A 21,912-nucleotide genomic window follows, 5' to 3' on the forward strand; every position below is an offset into this window, starting at 1 on the left:
GATCCTCGCCAACATACAAAACTCGAAGCTTGACCTCCTCATGTGTCGAGATCTCGAGAAGCGCAATAGGTCGAAGTTTGTTTATTAACGTTATTCATTAATTTCGTAAATTATTTTCTTCAAAAGTTTTTGTTTGCTCGGCTATTGTATATACCTCTGCTCTGTTCTCCAAAAAAAAAAAAAAGATTCACAAAAAGTACTCCCTCTTGTTTTATGATGTTTTTTCTCAAAATTTTTTTAGCTTTGTTCCAGCAAGTGTACATCTGAGTTGAGGTTGTGTTAACCTTGGGAAGCAACCAACAAGAATACGATTTAGAGCCGAAGTAGTGCTTATTTTGATTCTAAGGCACCATTTTGACATGTTCATTTTCATTTTTATCTCATTTCTTTCAATCATAATTTTAACACGGCACTTCACTCACTAAATTTCTTGAAATGTAGTCATAAATTTGTATTAAGAGTTTCTATTGTATATAAAATTTGTGTTAAGATTTTATAATAGAGATCAAATTGGTTACTTTTTAGAAGTACAAAGACTAAAACATAAATTTTGAAAGTACAATGATTAAAAGGGACAAAATTTGAAAGTATAAGTATAATGTCTTGAAAGTATAGAAAATAAAATGAACCAAAGTAAAAAATACAAAGTCCAAAATTGTAACGCTCCAAGCCCAGGATTCAGAATCAATTCTGGGCCTAGGGTGTTACAGAATGGTATCATAGCGGAACCTCTCTCATTACGATGTGGTTCGGGGACGAACGAAGGCGGAAGCTGATAGGCATGTGACGCCTGTGTAGAGAAGAGGGGTACATGAATGAACCGATACCACATCCGAATGAGAGAGATCATGAGATCATGGAAGAATGGTAAAAAAATGCTTAAAATAATTGATAGTTACTACCTATACTAACAAAGTGTACCTTCAATTTTGGTAACTCAAACGTAGGAAGCATGTGAGTGAGGACAAAGCATGCTGGAATGACTCATGTTGGTCTGTAGGGATGGTTTACGTTCTTCTAAGTAGCTCAGAACTAGAAGGTGGTGCAAACAAGTCGTAGAAGAATGTAGGGATGATTAGGGCCAAATCCGAATTCTTAATACGACATAAGTACTTTAATTCGTTGGGCTATGTTCAAGTTGATGACGAACAACACTAGTGAATCTTCATTTAGTGAAAAACAAAGAGAGAGAGAAAGAACAGTGGAGGGAGTGGTGGGTGGAGTGAGAGATGCATATGGCACACATCATCACATGATCCTAAGTTATAATACATAAATATATGAAAAATTAAGTGATGATAGTGGGACATAGCATACCAATACAATAGTATATATATTATATTCCACATATAAAAAAGACATCAATTAATCAAAAAGGTGGCATTTTTAGACATCCCATATTGTATACATCATTTCATATAGGATCAAACATGCATGCACCTTTATTTAATGAAAAAACAACTTAACATACATTTCTGCCCCCACTCTTCCATGCATTTTTTCCCCATGAGATTATATTATATTGTTTTGCTTTTATATATATCATACTGTTTTGCTAATTTTTTATGGAAAAATATCAAAATTTATAACAATTACTAGTATACCACCTTCTTCTTCCTAACTAATTACAAATGTATTATTGTATTAATCTTCTCCTTAAAAAAAATAATATACTTTATTTTATTTTATTGCTAGTAATTTTTTATTTATTATAATACGTTTTAGTAATTCTTGAAATGAAAAAATTTACCAGAGGTTGCAACATTTTTTCAAGTTTAAGATAAATATTGATGACTTATCTAAATTTAAGGTGTAATTTGATGGAATTGAAAATCTAGAGTAAAAGTTGATACACATTGTCAAGTTTATGATTTTTTTCCTTATATATATATATATATATATAGGTTTTTCTTTCGTTCTTAACTTAAAACATATTTAAACTAATAAAATATAAAGAAAATTGATCTACATGAACTCAAATCACACTTGGAATACGAAGACAAATTTAATTGAAATATGAAATCAAACCGATTTAAATTATAGAACTTGAACATAACTCGAAGTAATTGAGGCACATTAGTCATTTTAGGGCTCCAATTCCCATCAATCTAATTTGAGAGGACCACATATTTATGTCCATAATGGTAAAAGAGTAGTAGAGTTTAGGCCTATGAAACCAATTAGAGAAAAGAAAAGAGAAGAAAAAGATGAGCATTTACTCCACTAAAATTATGAGATAACTTCAGTCTTGTTAGGACAAAATGAGCATAGTTTAGCGGTAATTGACATATATGTCCAACAAAAAAGTTGTGAGTTCGGTTCCCCATCCTCACATGTTGTACTAAAAAAACTTCAGTCTTGTTTGATAACTAATTTTATATTTTAAGTTTCTATTTATTTTTTTTAAATTAGCTTATAAATAGAATTATTTGTCTTCTTATTAATTTTTGAAAAACGTTTCCAAAATCTCTATGAGAAATTTTTAAAAATTATTTTGCTTTTGAAAATGGGCTATTTGTAAGAGGAAAATAAGCATAATTTTAAATAATAGAAAGCAGCCGGATCTTTTGTGGTTGTCCATACGTGCAACTAGAGTGGTTTGCACATGTATTTAAAGATTTTGCATAAAAAAGTTTAGTTCATATTTAATAAAAAAAATATCAAAAGTTTCTAATCAATAATTATTCCTCAAATGTCAACTTGAGTATGGCTGAATGAGTTAAGACATGAATATTCGATTAAGTATTCGTGTATGGCTGAATGAGTTAAGACATGAATATTCGATTAAGTATTCGTGTATTCGAACCCCACTTCATTTGTCGCTGTGCCCAATGGAAAAGGAAAAAAATCAATTATAACATCTTAGAAAATATATTTTTAACTAATTAAAAAATATGTATTTATTTTTTAAATTTTAATGATGATGTTTGGTTATACGAATTTTTTTATTTTTTTTTTGAAAAACTAAGACACATTTACAAATATAATATTAAATTTCTTTCGACATGTGACCTATACTCCCACTTCCCCTTGTTTAAGATTTCCAAAAGGTGAGATTTTGCAACCTATCTTATTGTGGGCCCCATAATAAGAGTGAGCGCTTACTTTTCTTTATTATTTCCCCCTCTCTAGTTCTATTCATACCAAACTTATTATCCTAAAATTTCGTCTTCGATAACGACAAAAATCTATTTTTATTTTATTTATATAAATTGATCTAAAATGAATAGAAAAAAGATCAAGCAAGTGACTAAATGAACTAATTGGTAGTCTTGCAGTATCGAGTATCGAGATTTCATTGTCGCGATTCCAGCTACCTGTCCTTGTGGGAATCTCAAGTCGTCTCTCTGAGCCGGATCAAATCTTTCCTAGCCTCTTTCTGTTATCCCCGGCTCGTTTTCGGGTTAGGTTCAGGACCCAAGCACCTTTCTCCTCTCCTCCTTACCGGTGGATAATCTTCCGATATTCAAAATTAGCATGGGTTTCATCAAAATGAGCATATAAAGATGGGCTGGAAAGCTACCTACATACGAAAGCCGAATAGATCTGATTTTGAGGCTTCCCATTCAAATCAACATCCTCCATCCTCCAAATCTGGTTGAAATTCCACAACTTACATGCCGATATTTCTATTCATATGAATATTTATGAGTTTAACATTAAATAAAGGAGTAATCGACATTTACACAGAAAAGAAAAAAAATCAATAAAATATAAAATAATACCAAGATAAAATCACTAGTATGGACATATCATTAATATTAATAATTTTTAACTTATTTAGAAATTGATAAAATTTTTATTTATTAATTTAAATATTTGTTATGGTTTTTTTAATATTTTTAAGTTAGAAATTGATAAAATTTTTATTTATTAATTTAAATATTTGTTATGGTTTTTTTTAATATTTTTTCTAAAAATATCTATAGACATCCACATTTTTTTTTCGATTTTTTCATTGATATCTTCATAAAACAGAGACGTCGACAATGCTATCGACATTGACATTTTAAACCTGACTTAAAAAGTACTTTAGAATCAAGAAACAAATAACTTAGGACTCATTTGATAACCAGTTCTGTTTTTGGGGTTTGGTTTTCTGTTTTTAAAAAACAAAAATGTCTATAACCATTTTTTGTTTTTTGGTTTTGAAAAACAGAAAATCAAATATGTTTGGTAACATTTTCTGTTTTTAAAAAGTTAGAAAATTGAAAATAAGAGAGAAAATTTTATGTATAGTAGAGATGACAATGATGTGGGTGCGAGTGATGATGTTATCCTCCATTCTTATGTCCATGAAAATTTTTAATTCCCGTCTCTAACTCGTTCTTCGGTTTGAGAGATGTTCTCGAGAAAAATTATTGTTTTATAATTGTTTTTAATTATTTTAAAAATGGAATCGGGAACGAGGTTGGGACATGCATTTCCTATTTTTGGGGCCTGACTCTGCGTAAAAGAAAAATTATAGTGGAAAAAATTTAGAGATAAAAACAAGATTCAAAATATAATTTTTAGAAAAAATAAATAAATACAGAGATAAACAATAGTCACAGTGAAAGAAAATTGAACGAGACAATAATATGAAAAAATAGATTAGGAAGAGAAAGAAAAGTTATAAAAGACGAAATTTTAGAGAGAAAAAAGTTCGAAAAAATATTAAATTTTTAGAGAGAGAAATGAAATTCATCTATTAGCAAAAGAATAAAAAATAAAAATATATAGAGATGAAAAATTTAGAGAGAGATAAATAATAATAAATATTCAAAGTACGAAAATTTTAGAGACAGAAAAATAAATGATATGGTTTAGGAAAGGTCGAGGTCCTATTACTTTCTCAATTAGTCGCGCAGGCACAAAATAAAAATACATAGAGATGAAAAATTTGGAGAGAGACAAATAATAATAAATAGTCAAAGTAAGAAAATTTTAGAGAGAGATAAATAAATTTTGTAGAGAGAAATTTATTTAACAGAATAAAAATAAAAATAGATGAAAAATTTGGAGTGAGAAAAAAAATAATAAATATTCAAAGTAAGAAAGTTTTAGAGAGAAAAATAAATTTTGTAGATAGAAATTTATTTAACAGAAGATAAATTTTGTAGATAGAAATTTATTTAACAGAAAAAAATACATAGAGATGAAAAATTTGGAGAGAGACAAATAAATAACAGATATTCTAAAGTACGAAAATTTTAGAGAGAGAAAAATAAATTTTGTAGAGAGAAATTTAGAAATAAAAAAATTTTAGAATGAGAAAGAAATTTTTTATAAATAAATATATGAGAAATAAAAAGAAATTGAGTATTTGAAAAAAAAAAAGATTTTGAAAAAACAGAGATATGTTTTTTAATTTTTCTTTTTTGAAATTTACATAGAATTACAAATTAGTTTTTGAAAAACAAAAAATTAGAAAATTGAGTTGATTATCAAACAACCTTATTTTTAAAAATTTAAAAACTAAAAACCAAAATCTAAAATCGAAATGGTTATCAAACGGACCTTAGTGATAACTTTGATCACTCTCCAAATGAAAGTTACAGTGGTATTATATTGGGATAATTTTAGAAGTAAAGAGAGAATCCTAGCTATAAAAGCTCACCAAAATGAGAAATTAAGTGAGAAATATTAAAGTCAAATATGAATTTCTTGCTTTGTTAATTTTGGAAAAGTCTAAGCTCATTTTGTTGTTGAGTTGATTTTACAGAATCACGAAGTATTGAAAGAAGAGCTATAGAAGCAGAAGGAATTGCTAAGGCTTTCAGATGTTAGAGCTTCCCATATTGGAGTATCGCTTGCTGCATAAATTCTTGGACAGTGTAGTAGTAACAAGTTTTACCTGAAATTTTCTACTGAAGTCTGTGTTAAAGAAAACAGCAGATATAAACACCAAGCAATAGCCACATCAGCAGCAATATTTATTGCCACCATTAACGGGCTGTTTTTTATTCAATCTCAGCCCATATCAGTAGAAGATATGACCATACATTGGAGAATAATCTTCCTCAAATCATTCTCCTCATCGCCAACTATTGCCTTAATTGTCGCAGCCAAACCTTCCTTATTATCTAGAATATTTTCCTTCATTTTACCCCTGCTATTATGTCCTTATTCAGAGAATCATGAAGGTCAATATGTGTAAAATTACCTTATTTATTCTCTTAGATGTCTATTTAACAATTGTCTTGGTTTAGCTTATGTATACAAGAAATTCAATCAATTATATTGTAATTTTACGGATCTTTCTTGTGCATTTCATACTAAACCTTTTAGTCTGTACGACATGCGTTTTATCGAGTTTTGCCCTAATTTTTGGGGAGCTATAAAAGCAATAAGATGTGAGTTGTCTCATTATCAATCCCAATGAGGAATAGATCTCAAGAGAGAAAATTACTCAAAATTCAATGCTAAAGCCAAAAAGAAGCTGAAACCCATAATATTCTACATCTATTTTGAGGAAGAGCTGACGGTAGGAAGTTAGAGCAGCTGGTTTCTTCATTGAGCTGGAGGTTTCAGCGGTTTAAAAGCATTCTTTCATGAAATGAGTTGTTTCGTTTCTTTACATATTGTATTTTTCCCATTTCCCATGAACTAAACTCCCTTTTCGGGGGATCCCTTGCTGTAATATGTGAATATAGGCTTTCTAGAATGTTTTTGTTGTTGTTAAATAGAGTTGTTATAATATTTTATCTTACTAATCTTTGTTGGCCGCATTTATCAGTTTGTTTGCTCTTGTATGACTCGGAAGGGTGTATAGGTAGCGTGTTTGGCTTTATTTGTGGTTAGATTACTTTTTTCTAGTAGTTTTGTTGATGCTTAGGGATAAAGTCCGTCTAACCATGCTTATAAACTGTTCTTTATGCTTGGGTATTCAGCAATGGAAGTTGTAGATACTCATTTCTGAGTATCTCGGAAGGGAACCCCATCGATTTGAGCATCAACATGCAATTTTATGCTAAAGATGGTAAATATGTTAATTAATTAATTTTATGCAATTTTATGTTAATTTTATGCAATTTTACTCATTTTTTAGTATTTCTGATAATAGATGGTATTTTAATGGATAGCAAAAATATTTTTTATATTTATAAATATAGCAACAAATTTTTAGTTTACAAATATATGAAAAACATCATCAACTACCACTTTGTTGTACTAAAGAAAACTTACAAATTTAGATTTTAAATTGAAAAATATGGTGTAATGGATTTTTTTTTTTGGAATAATATAATTGGATTCATTAACCTAAAACCACGACTGTTATGGGAAGACAAAACTAGACCGGTGAGCTACATCACAGGTCCATGGCCCAAGGCATGACAAGATTTAGGGCATAACTCAGTCCAAGGCATGACCAGACCCAAGACATGATTAGGTCCAGGGCCCCACAAGGTCTCAGTCGACCATATCCGACTACTAGAAAGTCTACTGTGGGCTATCGATCCCTTGGTTCAAAGATATCCAATATATGTGAATAAACCCAAAGCAATGGTAGATGAAAGTCGATTACCTTGTTGGTCAAGTCCCAAGAGGCAGAATATTGGCAAGAACATAGGGTCTCTTAATAACATATATCAAGAGGTCTTGTGTTCGAGCCTCCGGGTGTGCTTAATACCAAAATTGATATTGTCTCTCGGATTCGGACCCTGGGGTGAGTGCGAGTGCCTCTAATTATAAGGAAGCGAGCCAAAAGCTAAATAACTTTTGATGAAGGCCGAATTTGACTAGGGGACACGTCATCATTAAGTCATGATAATCCTGTGCTTAACCTCTCTTTCAAATAAATACCAAGAATGTGAAAGAAGGGAGGTGCGCAAATTTTTGACAAAAGTTTCGAAGTGTAGTTGTTTTGCAGGAACATCTTCAAGTGTTTTTCAGGACATTAATGCTTTGGTAAATTTTTGGGATCATCTTCAAGTGTTTTTCAAGACATTAATGCTTTGGTAAATTTTTGGCTAAAACAGCTTTTAAATTGAACCCTAAGGTAAATGAAAAGATCGTAATGACTCAGAGGCGGAGTCAAAAATTTTATTAGAGAGAGTACAATTTTTACGAATTAACTTTATGTATATAGAATATTTCAATTATGAAAATTTACACGTGCGGGAAAAAATTAGAGGAGAGCTACAAAATCTTAAGTATTTTATATAGATTATTTAAACTGCAACCAATTAGGGGAGAGGTAATTGCCTCATTTCTTCTTTCTTCGTTTTGCCTTTGGTTGTAACCTAAAAAAATTTAATTAAATTAAGCCCACAAATTAATTAAACATTTACCTAAAAAGTAGATATATGATGGGTTTGAAACTAAAAATACTATAAAAATAGCAACAAATCCAAGAATGAAGTGCTAAATGAAGTTTTGACATGTCTTAAATAAAGCTTGATATGCGACTCATGGATTTAAACTCATACAACTTGAGTTCCTTTAAATGAAAATTTCACTTCTTTAATGTAACTTGCAATGACTAATTTTGCTTCAAAATTTCTGATCTTCACGAACTTTTCTAGCTATAACAAAATTTATGAACTATTGTCCTATTGATTTGATGTAGCCACTAGTATGTACACGTTATTCTAAGTTGATTGGTAGATTCACTTTTCGAATTCTATTTGTGTTCTTAATTTTATAACCCATTTACTCTTCTAGAACTAGGTTAAATAATTTGTTTGGGGACACCTAAATTCTTACTCTTGAGAGAGATTTTGAACGATCCTGAAAAAGTGGAAAGTTTTGTAAAATTATTTTTTTGAGGTAACTTTTTGAGAAGACATTAATCCATGGCATGCATGAGAAATACTTTTGGCTTTTCTTATTGGGCATGGTTTTTGGGCCATATTCTTAGTTTCTTGAGAACTTGGATCAACTAATGAATAGGTTGTACAATAATTTTAGGGAAATCTTAATCGAAATTGTTGATGTAGGAACGTGGCTCGGGTTAGGAAGCCGCCTCGAGCTGCTAGTCGAATGTTACTTCTCATAAAGAAGGGAATTGATGCTTGAGTTAACTTTTAGGTGCGTCGAGTTGAAAAAGTTTCAGCTCATGTAGAGACAAATTTTCTTATTTATAGGAGAAATCATAATGATGGTCATCCTACCATAGTGGTAGGTCAAGCATGTGACATCGGTTATTTAGCTCTATCGCCCTAGGACTAGGAAATTAATCTCAATTTCCTAGCGGATGTTAATGATTTATATGCCAATCGACCCAATATTAGTACGACCCCCACACCAAATTGGCGCCTCTGCTTAGGAAGTCAACCTTCTTGTCCCTACGTGTGAGTAAATGTCAACTCGGCCTATTTGGCCTGCTCAACAAGACCCTTATGCCAGAACCCCTCCCAATCTTTGCTCGGGTCTTCCCTTACCAACCTGTTTGTTAAGGATCCCACATTGAAAAGAAAAAAGACCTTACAAAGATTTATGATAGCTAGACATGTTACTTCTCTCATTGTCAATTGATTTTGAGATAGAACTTCATGAATATTATATAGTATCAGAGTTCAACAAACGAGCATCCGGTACAAAAATGGAATCCGACCAAGATCAATAAACCAAAAGAGCTACGATCTTGAATTTTTTATTTTCAATTGGTTTTGAGATGGAACCTCGTAAATATTGATAATGTCCATATTGTCGTACTCGACGAGCTAACATGGATGCATGACTAACTCCACTTCTTTTTCTAGAACAAAACAAAAAGAAAGAATAAGAAGAATGTGAGGTGTGAAGCTGTCTCTCTCACACTCACACACACACAATACAATCAATCTAAATCCCATAAATCAGTGAAACAAAATCTTCCATATTAGGGAAAATGGGTTTGAAAAATGGAACACAAATCTGAGATTTGATAGAAAAGAAGAAGGGTTTGGTTAATCACGTTGTTGCATGCGTTTGTGTTGCTTTTTTCCTTAAAATGGGGGATTGCTTTGCTCTGTTGAATCTCTCTCTTTCTCTGTGCTCTGTGGTTTTCGTACAAAATGGAGAGCATAGGCCACAAAGAGAAGATAAAGACTAAATCAAATGATTCGCCGCTACCCTATGGATTAAATTAAAATCAAATCAAATGTTTTGTTTTTTTTTTTAATGTTTTTTGTTTTGTTTGTGTGTGTGTGTGTGTGTTGGGTGTTGCGTGTGGCTGTTGAAGACTAACAACCAAATCCTAATAGTGTTTTGTGTTTGAGTTGCTTTGGTTTGGTTGTGTTGTTGAGTTCAGATGCCAAAGACCAAAGACTGTGAACCAATTCAAAACCAAATAGTTTCTATCTTTGTCTCTCTCTCTCCAACAAAAAGCTAACAGTGCTTTTATGATTGTTGTATGCTTTGGTAAAGAGCGAAACACCTCTCTCTCTCCATTGAAGGTTTCGTCAAAGTTTTAAATACTGACGTCCATCAAAATAATTGTCAATGTCGATACATATTTCTAGAAATATTGTCCCGGGATAGTTTGGATGGCTTGAGATTTCAAGGATCCTTGAGGTCTTGGATTCAAATTATTAGGAACATAACTCCATCAAGCCTTACGTATATATGAGTATAGGGACGGTGTGCATACCCTCAGGTATATGGGCAAAAAGATCAAAGGACAGTCGACTCCTAGATAATAATAAAAAAAATATTTCTAAATATATGGGTTCTAATTGAGTCTTCTTAAGAATGAATAAACCACCACTCAATCTAAAAGTTTAAGTTGATGGATTGGGTAAATTTAATTCATTTATATGGATTTTAATACTCCCCTCACTTGTGGGCTTGGAAAAGAACATGGAGAGGAAACGACAATGCAGGGGTTCGAACATAGTACCTCCCGCTCTGATACCATCTTAAGAATGAATAAACCACCACTCAATCCAAAAGCTTAAGCTGATAGGTTGGGTAAATTTAATTCATTTATATGGATTCTAATAAGTCTCTCGCATTTTGTAATTATACGTTACTACGATGATATGATAGGTAGAAAGTCTTTATATTTTTTGAGTGCAGGTCTTATTGTTCAAAAAGTTCCAAATGTATGTTGTTTTAACCCCTCTATATATATATAAAAGAGAGAGAACTTTTGCATATGATCCCATTCCCAAACAAGCCAAAAACCTTATGATGTTTTCCCATTTTGAATAGCAGAAAGCTAAGGCCTGCCATGGCTTCCCCTTTTGGAGATGACTCAGATTGGCTACACTTGGGATTGGGATTCACAGCCCCAACAAAAGAAGAAGAAAAAGAGGAAAAATATTTGGCAACTCCTCACCATTTGGAAGAAGTGGGCAATTTGGATTTAAGGTTAAAAATAGGGTCTCCTAAAAGGAAGAATTTGATGCATCACAAGGACAAAGCTTTGCCATTCTTCCACCATGGCTACCTCAAAAATGTGCCGCTTCCCATTCCTCACTCTCCTCCCCTTTCATCTCCCACCTCGGGTTTGTGGTTCGCACTCCACTCCTCGCCAAACAGGTGACACCCTCGAACAACCCTGAGTTTTTTTTACCATTTTTCATATTTTCATGGATTCGATATCAATAGAAATATCAAGGAACATGTAACCAAATATTAATTCACTCTTAAATCCCTTTTTTTGACTATTTTTCTTTTTAGGTTTGTCTTTGTTTATAAAAGAAAATGATCACGAAACAATAGCATAGTTTTTAAAAACATAAAACAAAAATACGATATCGTTATCAAGCAAGACCTTCATTTTTATAATATTTCTTGATAAATTTACATATAACATTTCTATGAAATTGAAACCGCTCGATATCGTGGACTTTAATTTAAAGAAAAAATTGATAGAATCGAAGGGTTTTGAATGTTTTTAATGATGGATTATTAAATATAGTTGTGTTCTTCTTCACTGGTTATGTGATTATAGGGAGGGAGGAGGAGCACTGCCACAGATACCAAAGGCTTACATAAGAGTGAAGTAAGTGGGACAAACCATTAATTAACACTTAATTAGTGCATTTTACTTAAAATATGTTAGAAACTAAAACACCATTTAAGAAATAAAAAAAAAGTTATTATATTATTATTATTATTTTTTAATTTGAAATGAAATCTAATGATGAGGAATGCAGTGGGAAAAGGAAAAGGCAAAGGCTGATTGTTCTCCCTTTTGGACTTTTGGTGATTTAACTGTTTAGGGATGAGAACGTGACAGTGTTCATGGTGAAGAAGTACTTGGTCATAAAGCTTGGTCTCTCCAATGAAGCTGAGGTAACATACCATACCATAACAAAGCTTTATGATTATACATCACTACAAATTTAGGTTTCCATGACGTTTTTTTTTTCACAACATTATTGAATTGTCCATTACGAAAGCGTATTCGTGACGGAGATTATAAACATGACACCTAATTCGTATATTATTTTCTTTCATGGATCCTATATATATCATTCTTAATTAACTGTTGTTGTTGATATGACAAACGTTTAGTTGATATGAAGAATGGAAATTTTTTTGTTAAATTGTAAATTTAGTTGTCTCTGCACTTTTAAACATTTTATATATGTTTGATGACTGAATTTTAAAAAGTGTTTAATAAATCTCTAAACTTTTAATGATAGATCTAATAGATTTTCGAATATTAAAAATTTTATAGTAGATCCCTGAGCTTATAATTTTGTGTCTAATATAATGAGCCACCGACCCATTAGACATTTTTAAAACGCCATAGACTTATTAGGATACAAAATATAATTTTGTGTCCAACATATTACCGAACTTTAAAACATGTCTAAGAGGTGAGAGATCTGCTATATTAGACACTGGACATTTTTTTTAATGTTTAGGCACAATGTTAAAAGTATAAGGATGTATTAGACACGTTTAATTTTGTAAATTTAGGACAAACTTATAATTTAATTAAAAATTCGTATTCTATTTTAATACTAGAAAATTTTCTCATTACATAACGTATCCAATTATATAACATTCCTTAGAAAATTTTTAGTTAAAATATTGTTTTGGTCTCTATACTTTAAATTTTTATTCATTGGTCTAGGACTTTCAAAATGTCTATTTTGATTCATCCACTTTCAATTTTTGTCTATTTTAGTTTCTATACTTTTGAGACATTTGTTTTAATCCGTGTACTTTTTAAAAGTGATCGTTTTGGTCCATTCATTTTATTTTTATCTCATTTTTTCAACTATAATTTCAACATAACACTATACTCAATATATTTCTTGAAACGTAGTCATAACTTCGTATCAAAAAGGTTTCCATAGCGTATAGAATTTGCATTAATTTTGCAAACGAGTACTAAAATGATCATATTTTAAAAATACAGAGACCAAAATGAATGTTCTGAAACCAAAACTGAAAATACACATACTAAAATGGACATTTTAAAAGTCGAGAAATCGCCAAAAACCGAAAGCACATCAACCAAAACAATCTTTTAACCAAAAAAGCAAAATGATAGTACATCATTATTACTAGAACTACAAGAGTGATATTCTTACTACTAATTCTACTAGAAATTTATCCTCCCTTTCTCTCTCTGTATCTAATAATTACAAGTCAGATGGATTTTGAAAAAAGTAAAGCCAAAGAGAAGAAGCATGCATGAGATGTCTCACTCAAATGTCTAACTGAAAGTGAGTGAGTGAATTGAGAGTGTTTTGGCTTGGGATGATGCATGCAACATCAAAAATAATTAAAAAAAAAATAAAAAAATAATTAATTAATGCAAATGAATGAGGAGAGAGATTGACATGTTTAATTATTTTGAGAATGGATAGCAGTAATTAACATGTATTTCTTCTTTCGAGGTCGGAGATTCGATCCTGCACACCCCAAATTGTTGTACTAGAAAAACATGTTTGGTTGTTTTTGTTTTCAGTTTAGTCCTTATTGCTTAAAATATTACAACTTAGTCCCTTCTTTTGTGTGGAGGTTGAGATTTGGTGCATGGGAGAGAGGCTGGTGCAGAGCCAATCACTGAGGCAGGTGAGAGATGGAGTGTGGCTGCCAAAGTTGGTGCAATTTGTGAATTCTTCAAACTCAATATTTCATCAAATCCCTTCTTCTTCTTCTTCTACTTATCTTATGTCTTTACATTATGGAAGAACATAGCCTCTTTTGACTCCACACATGTAAACTAAGAATGAGTTGATGATACGAAGTTTCAAAAGAGTAACACGTGTTTTCTGGTCGAGGTTTTAGATTTTCATCGACATGAGGAGTGAAATGACATTTCTGTGGTATTGCATAGAAAATTGACAAAATATATAAAAAAGGAGAGAATTTACAAAAGTAGGCAAGGAGAATATGTGTATTTATGTATATACATAGGATTAGGTTTAAAATTGTACATAAAGCCATAAATTTTGCAAACTTATAACATGAATTGACACCAATAAAAGTTACTTTGTGACATTATTGAAAGAAAAAAAAATTAATGATATTTTTATAAATACAAATATTCGTTAATTTTCCTATAAAGAACATCAATAAAATACAACTAATATTGGACATAATATTAATATTAGTAATTTGGTTTGAATTCTTTTTTGTAACTTATACTTTTGATTTTAGTTTATTTTGGTCCCTGTATTTTTAATTTCTGTTCATTTTTGTATGTTTACTTTCAAAACGTTAATTTGGTCCACTGTACTTTTAAGACGTGATCGTTTTTTTTTAACCTAAGCTCAGCTCAATTGGTGAATGCACCTAACTTCAACCTAACTTCAACTAAAAGGTCGCAAGTTTGAATATTTTCACACCCCTACATGTTATTGTATTAAAAAAAAGTGATTCCTTTTTTTCCTATTTGAAAAAAATTTATATACAAGGGAAATCCTTTAATACAAATTTATCACAATATTTTAAGAAATTTAGTGAGTGAAGTATATATCCTGCTAAAATTGCGATAAAAAAGAATGAAGTAAAAATGAATGAACCAAAATAATCACTTTTTAAAAATAGAGGAAACAAAACAAATATTTTGAAAGTATAGAGGTTAAAATGAACAAAAGTTGAACGTAGAGAGACAAAAATTAACATTTAGATAGTACATGTTCAAGACCTCGATAATGACAGGTAAAACCTTGGGTATAGAATTTTGTTATATATAATAAAGAGTGCTTTTTGTATATACTAGTCCTTTAAAATGTTGTGTTTTTTTCCTCTCTCTAAAAAGTGTTTGTTATGACTTTTTTTTTTTTTTTTTTTTTAATGTTACTCTCGAAAGTTATTATAAACCCCTTTTAAATGTTATATTTGTTAGAATCATAAGTAAACGTCATTAAGAAGTTAAGAATAGGGTGAAAGAAAGCGATTGAACTCTATCTCTGTGAAAAACTATAAATTTTACCCATCGAGTTATTACTGACGAACAAAAAAATTTTAATAATTTTTTAAAGAATATTATTCTATAAACACGACAAGGCCGGTGTGAAGTTTGAACTTATGACCTGAATAAAAACGTCTAATTATTTAATTATGTTCAAGTTGCACAATAAACTTTCAATTTTAAAAAATCTACGTAGTTCCAAAACTCAATTGAAATTAAAAGACGAAAAAAATAATTGTCTGAATATGTTCTAAAGTTTTATTTTAGAGAATTGAGAATATCATTTCTAACGCAATTTCAAGAAAATATGTAATAGAAGTAATTAGAATTAGAACATGTCCTAAACAAGAGGTAAAAATATTGTATGCAACCGCCACAATAACGTGGCCTGCAGCCTCAAATAAATATTGGATGCAAATATAAAATTTGTATGTCCTTAATAATCATTAGATACAAGTTTAAGCCAAATCAAGCATAGTTCAAGTGGTTAAGACACTTATCTCTGATTAAAAAAGGTCATGAGTTCGAACCCCCACCCCCCACATGTTGTGTACTCAAAAAAAAAATTTAATACAAGTTTAAAGTTTTCTTTATGACAAGAAATAAGAACCGAGGGTAGGAAGGTTAAGGAGAATGAAGAGAGAGGAGAGAGAAAAAGAAAACAAAAAAAAAAGACTAAAAAAGTCCAGCATCAGGGGCATAGGCACAGGCCGGCGCCTAGGCGCCAGTTTGTTCAATTCAAAGACAGAAATGTGTCTTCTGGGGAGCTTAGGTCTGGATACTAACTTCTATATATTAACCTAATTTCCAATGATTCTGTGTCACAAAAAAAAAAGGGGGTATGGAGGGTAGCAACTGCAGTTAGGAGAGCACCTTGTAAACTGATTCAGGAGCGTTTTTTTACTTTTTTTTGTTAATTAGATATAGGTTGAAGATACTATTCTAGATCGCTCTTCTTTATCATTTATCGTGGAATTTTGTAATGGAAGTAAAAACTAAATGTAGCATATACGTGGGTCAATGGAAATGTCGATGTCTCAATTTCATGAAAATATCAATGAAAATATCGACGTCGATGAATATTTCTGTAAAAGTTAGAGAAATTAGAAAAACGTAAAAGATATTTAAATTAACAAATAAATATTTTTCTATTTCTAAATAAATTAAAAATGATTAAATTAATATTATGTATATATTAATGACATTTTGTTGATATTTTTCAATTTTATCATTTTTTTTACTATAAGAAAATATTGATTTACCTCTCATATCGATGTCGAACTCATAAATATATTGACATGTTTATAAAAATATCTATAAACCAATAAAATTCTGTCATTTTTCTTAAATCTTTGTTATTTTATTTGCTGCCATCTAATACATTAGATACTGTCTCATTGATTGTATCTAACAAGTATTTAACTTTAATTTACTATTATTTCAACAGATTTATAAACTTTCAATTATATACCTAATGGATAGGTACACTTTTAGTGTAATAAGATAAATCTCTGACTTATAATATATTTTTCAAAGATTTACGGACATATTAGTCAGATCAAAATTTTATTAGACAAAATTATATCGTTTAGAGGCGGATTAAACACTTTTTAAAGCCTTAAAAATTCTAAGACTAAACGTGTAATTTACCGGTTTTGTTAGTATTGTATTGGACGACAGCAAGAGATTCTTTTTTGCCATAAAATTTCACAAACTTTGTTCTACACATCATCAGAGCTTGTCAAGAAAAACCAACGCAGAAAGCTAATGAATAAGTGACAAATTCACACATTACTAAGTGAAACAGACTCACAGATCAATGATGCTATTAAATTTGGACATAAATACATTAATTTTAAACGAAAATGAATACAGATGATAATTTTGCCTCCTGCGATCAAGCTTAATCAAATCCTCAAAATTCTGACATATATTTGATAATCTAAGTTTTCTGATAAGAATACAGTGAGGGAGCAATTTTGCAGTGTCTATTTGTTGGGGAAACCAGATCAATACACTTCAATATGAGAACAGTCTGAACTCTGAATATTAATAACTAATAAGAAAGCTCTACTAACCTGCTTGCTCTTCATCTCTTTCTACACCACCACGTTCCCTTAAAGACAGGGAAAGTGCTTCCCCTGCTCCAACATTGTAATATGCAAGCGACATGTTGTCCTTGAGAAACCCAGGTTTGCCACTCAATTTCTGTTTGTTTGCTGGAAGCTGGATCTCACCAGCTATTTTCTCCTTTAAACTTCCAACAGTTTCAGTTAAGGACTGGACTGTGATCTCCACAACTTGGCCTTTGAGGTTTCCGTCGTCGAGATTAGGGACGGATACAGTGATGCGGATAGGTCCCTGACACCAAAAACAATACCTCTCTCAGTAAAATAGTCAAGAGATACTAACAGATAAAAATGAAGACAAAAAATGTGCATACTGGATGTTGAGCCAGGAACTGGTCTTCGGGCATAAGCAGAGCATCATCAAGCTTCTGTCGCTTAGGCTCTGGTTCGTCTGGGAGCGGTGGAGGAGCTTCTTCAGGTGGTAATGGAGGCAGCGATCCTTGGGGCATAGGTGGTGGAGGGATTCCTTGTGGCATAGGCGGAGGGGGCATCATGGTATTCATAGGTGGAGGGGTGGGGAGAGGAACAAAAGGCCGTGGAACGGGCATCGGAGTAAACTGAGATCCAGGTGGTGGCGGTACACTCATATTTGGTGCATTCATAGACATTGGTGGAGGCATAGAAGGTGGCCGATTCATGAAATAAGGGTGTTGTCCAGGAATTGCAGGAGGTGGTGGCTGAACAGATGGAATCATAGAGATAACGGGTGGCTGTGGTGGGGGTACGGGAAGCCCACCACTAATTTGGGGTAGAATAGTGTACATTTGGAGGTAGGGAAGGAAGATTCAAGGCTAGTCCAGGCGGGGGCGGAAGAGGACGAACTGATGGCACTCCGGGTTTGGGTGGCAGAGCTGCAGGGCCAGGAAGGTTCCTTACGTCATAGTTAGCACTGTCGTTCTGATCCTCTCCAACAAGATTCTGTGACATTGCTTGATTTGCTGTACGCCCAATGCTTCCAGTATGGCCATCCCATATGACCTGCTTTGGTTGATCTTCTTTCTTCTTTTCAATTTCTGCCTTGACTGCGTTTGATACTTCCTCCTCAGTGGTACCAAATATATCAGGACGAGTTCGCGCCAGTCCAACTATATTTCGTGAGATTTCATCATCTTGAGCAAGTGTAGTCTCCCGAATCTTGGCAAACATTCTTTCCTTTTGCTCTTTGTACTTCGGATCGATAAGTGAAATCCTCATGTGTTCAGACATTTCATTAATGGGAATTAGCTCACCTGTGATTGGAGAGACAACAAATTTTGTATGATCCCTTTCTGCAGGGACCCTATCTTCAGGTCTCTTCCAATTCTTTACAATTCTCATTGGTGGCTCTGGCTCAACATCTATCTTCATATCATTCTTGTCATTGTCATTTTCTCCTAACCTAGCAGCCCGCATACCCTCTTCAACAAGTTGCATCTCTTCTTCGTCCATATCCATTTCCATCTCCTTCCCAGGCTCAACAATCTCTTCCTCAGCGACTGAAATCTTGCTTCTTCTAATGACTTCCTCAAGAGTCATTGGTGGGGGTAAATCCTCATCCTCATCGTCTGCGAAGTCTATTCCCTCGACCACAACAAAATCATGCCAGTCAATCATAGCCATCTGTATCCTTTCTTGCTCAATCTCATCTTCAGCTTTTGCCTTGCCTGCTCTTGCGAACGTTCCCACTCAAGTCTATGCACACACCTCTCAAGTACTGTTGTCATGTCAGTAACACTCTTCTTCAGTTTCTCAGTCAACCCCTTAGGAGGCATCAGCACTTTGGAATACGCATCCGCAAGTGAGGTAAAAAACATGAACATACTATGAGTAGGTTTCAGAAATGAAACTGAGGATTGTTAATCTCTCTACTTGTCAATCCTGTCAAGAATGATTTCCCATTTCGGGCAACAATTGGGCTGTGAGCTTGATAATATCCAATTCTTCCCCTGTAATCCCTTCAGGAAGACGAACAGTATACTGCTCAGCCTCTGGAGGCTCAAGAACTTTGCGTACAGGCTTGAATAAGGCAGAAACGTCAGGCTTTGCTGCCAATGCTTCATTGCTGTCGGCAGCTGGACCAGATGGTGCTGATGCAGGAGCAGCAGAATCTGCCGCCTGCAAAGGCTGCTGTGCAGATGACTGATTCTGGGCGCGAAATTCAGACAATCTATGCTGATAGTAAGCATGGTAGGGATCTGAGGAATTCAAGAAATTAAACTTGACATTACCGGCATTATTTGCAATGATCCTCTTTTCAAAATCTGGTCCATTCTTTGCAACAAATTGTGCAGTTTTATCGACAATGCTTCTGATATCTGGAGGAGGATGTATAATACCAATAGTTTTAGTATGAGTTGCAATCGATGCAGGTGCGGAGTTGGTTTTGTCTTTATCCCCATCATTGTTATCAATAATTTCATCCTTCTCATCCTGAACAGTAAGTTTTGAATCCTCAGAAGGAGCTGGAAGAGTCAAGATTGGTCCAAATGAGCTAAGCATTTTTCTCCACAATAAAATAAGACTTGAAGACAAACAGAAAATATTTCAATCATAACACCGCCTCATACTAGCAAGATATATACTTTCTGCAGGCTTTGTTATCTGCAAAATTAAAGATTCAGAGCAATGCCATTATAGTTCACAAAAGCATGACTGATATTTAACTGACATCTTACAAAAACAGTATTAAAGCTAGGGAAAATCAATGTATCATCTGGAGAGGTGGCCAAAGCCAAAAGATAAATGTCATACAGGTACACAGGAGGTATAGAAAAACATGGAGCCAAATGAAGGTGTCCTTGTGTGTCATAATAGAAGTTAAGTATGCATGCATATACAAACATGTGCACCATACACATATTTGTGTATGAAATTGTGTGAATATACAAAATGTATGCATGTATATATATTTCTAGACGTTGGCATACTAACAACCCAGTCCAGAAAGATACAAGCAAGAGCATAGAACCCAAGGGAAGGCTGACTTCCTAAGAGGGAGGCTAACTCTCATCGAAGCTATTCTTTCTCGTATCAAAATTTCTTCTCGACCAACACAGGGGTGATAGAGAGACTATCGAAAGTCATATTCAGTAGTGGAGACTGGAGATCACTTGGTTAATCTATAAGTCTCCATTATCTTTATAGGGTCTTGTGGTGGGCAATATATAGCTTAAGATTATCAAAGCACATCACTCAGCTCTCTTTCATTTCTCTTTATTTCAAGATAGAAAACAAGACATACACAATCAGTTAAAAAATCCAATCATTTCTGAAATTAGAACTAACACTGACTAACCACAAAATTTAAAGAATTAGGAATTTGAATACTCACAATATTTAAGAATCTCAAACTCAAACACCATTTCACAATCACAGACTTAAACACTCACAACAATACACACAATTCAGAATCACAACATCCACAATCCAAATCCAAAAACCCAACATACACAGTTGAAATAACATAGAGAGGTCAAAATACCCACGATTTAAGCAATCTTCAGTTTCATTTATACCAAAATCAAAATCTGAATAGCAGAGAGTGAAACATTAGATACGTAATAAACAGAGAGCAATAGCAATATAAGTAGGTTTTAGATGTAGCTTTAATTAGTTCATGCTTTGAGTTTGAATTGCAAAGAAACAAGCCCTAAGCCCTAAACCCTAAGCCCTAATATTAATAATACCAATTTATGACTGAAATTAAAACGGAGCATGAGAATGAGAATAAGAATGAGAAATGCAAAACAAACAACAGAACACCTTCTTCTAGGTCTGAATCCAAACACAGTTGGCTTCGCTTCGATTCTTGAAATTCCAGAACAAAGAACAACCCGGCAGAATCGATAGATCGAAAGGAAATCGGAGTCGGTGGAAGAAGAAATTAAAACTAGAAGAGAAGCGGCGATGAATCGAACGTGGGGATGGATGGGTTTATCGTGACAAAATGAAGATGATGAAATAGAGTCTTAGGGCTTTTTCAAAACAAGTTCGCCCGACTCTATTACTTGTCCCCACTATTATGAAAAATATATTAAAAGAAACGAAGGGCAAAAATGTAAAGCATGAATAACCCTCGACACGGAATCTTAGAAACTCATATTTTAACATAGCATAACCTCGTTAGTTTCGCTAAGGTGAGTATCTACTGAGCCGTGATATGAGGTGACAGTATATATATAAAATTTTAAGAATTGAAATAGACATCTTGAAAATTTGAGGGACCAAAATATTTATTTTTTAATAGTTTAGAAACTAAATAGATAATTTAAAAGTTTATAGACGAAAAATACTTTAAAGTTTAGATACCAAAATTAGAAAAGGCAATTTGTTCGATTGTGGCAAAGAATTCTTATCAAAAGTGTTGGCCAAGCCATTCCGACTTATACTATGAATATTTTTGTCTTACTGTTAGTTTCTATAAAGATATTTCTCAAATTTTTACAAGATTTTGGTGGGGGTTGAGTGATTCTCATATGAAAATACATCGGATGAATTGGGACAAGTTTGCCA

The 21,912-nt window shown here is 32.7% G+C and overlaps 1 pseudogene across 1 annotated transcript; it reads right to left on the reverse strand.

The window, feature by feature from the left end:
* Positions 1 to 17,087: 17,087 nt before the first annotated feature.
* Positions 17,088 to 19,988, reverse strand: LOC148207257 (putative splicing factor 3A subunit 1; annotated as a pseudogene). Its single transcript, XR_015788071.1, has 2 exons — positions 17,736 to 19,988; positions 17,088 to 17,653 (listed from the first exon to the last, which is right to left on the reverse strand). The product of XR_015788071.1 is annotated as a putative splicing factor 3A subunit 1 (transcript).
* Between the last annotated feature and the right edge of the window lie 1,924 nt (positions 19,989 to 21,912).

This window comes from Momordica charantia, unplaced genomic scaffold (assembly GCF_013281855.1).
Source record: "Momordica charantia cultivar OHB3-1 unplaced genomic scaffold, Mcharantia_2.0 BLBB01000163.1, whole genome shotgun sequence".
In the NCBI taxonomy this organism is placed as follows: domain Eukaryota; kingdom Viridiplantae; phylum Streptophyta; class Magnoliopsida; order Cucurbitales; family Cucurbitaceae; genus Momordica; species Momordica charantia.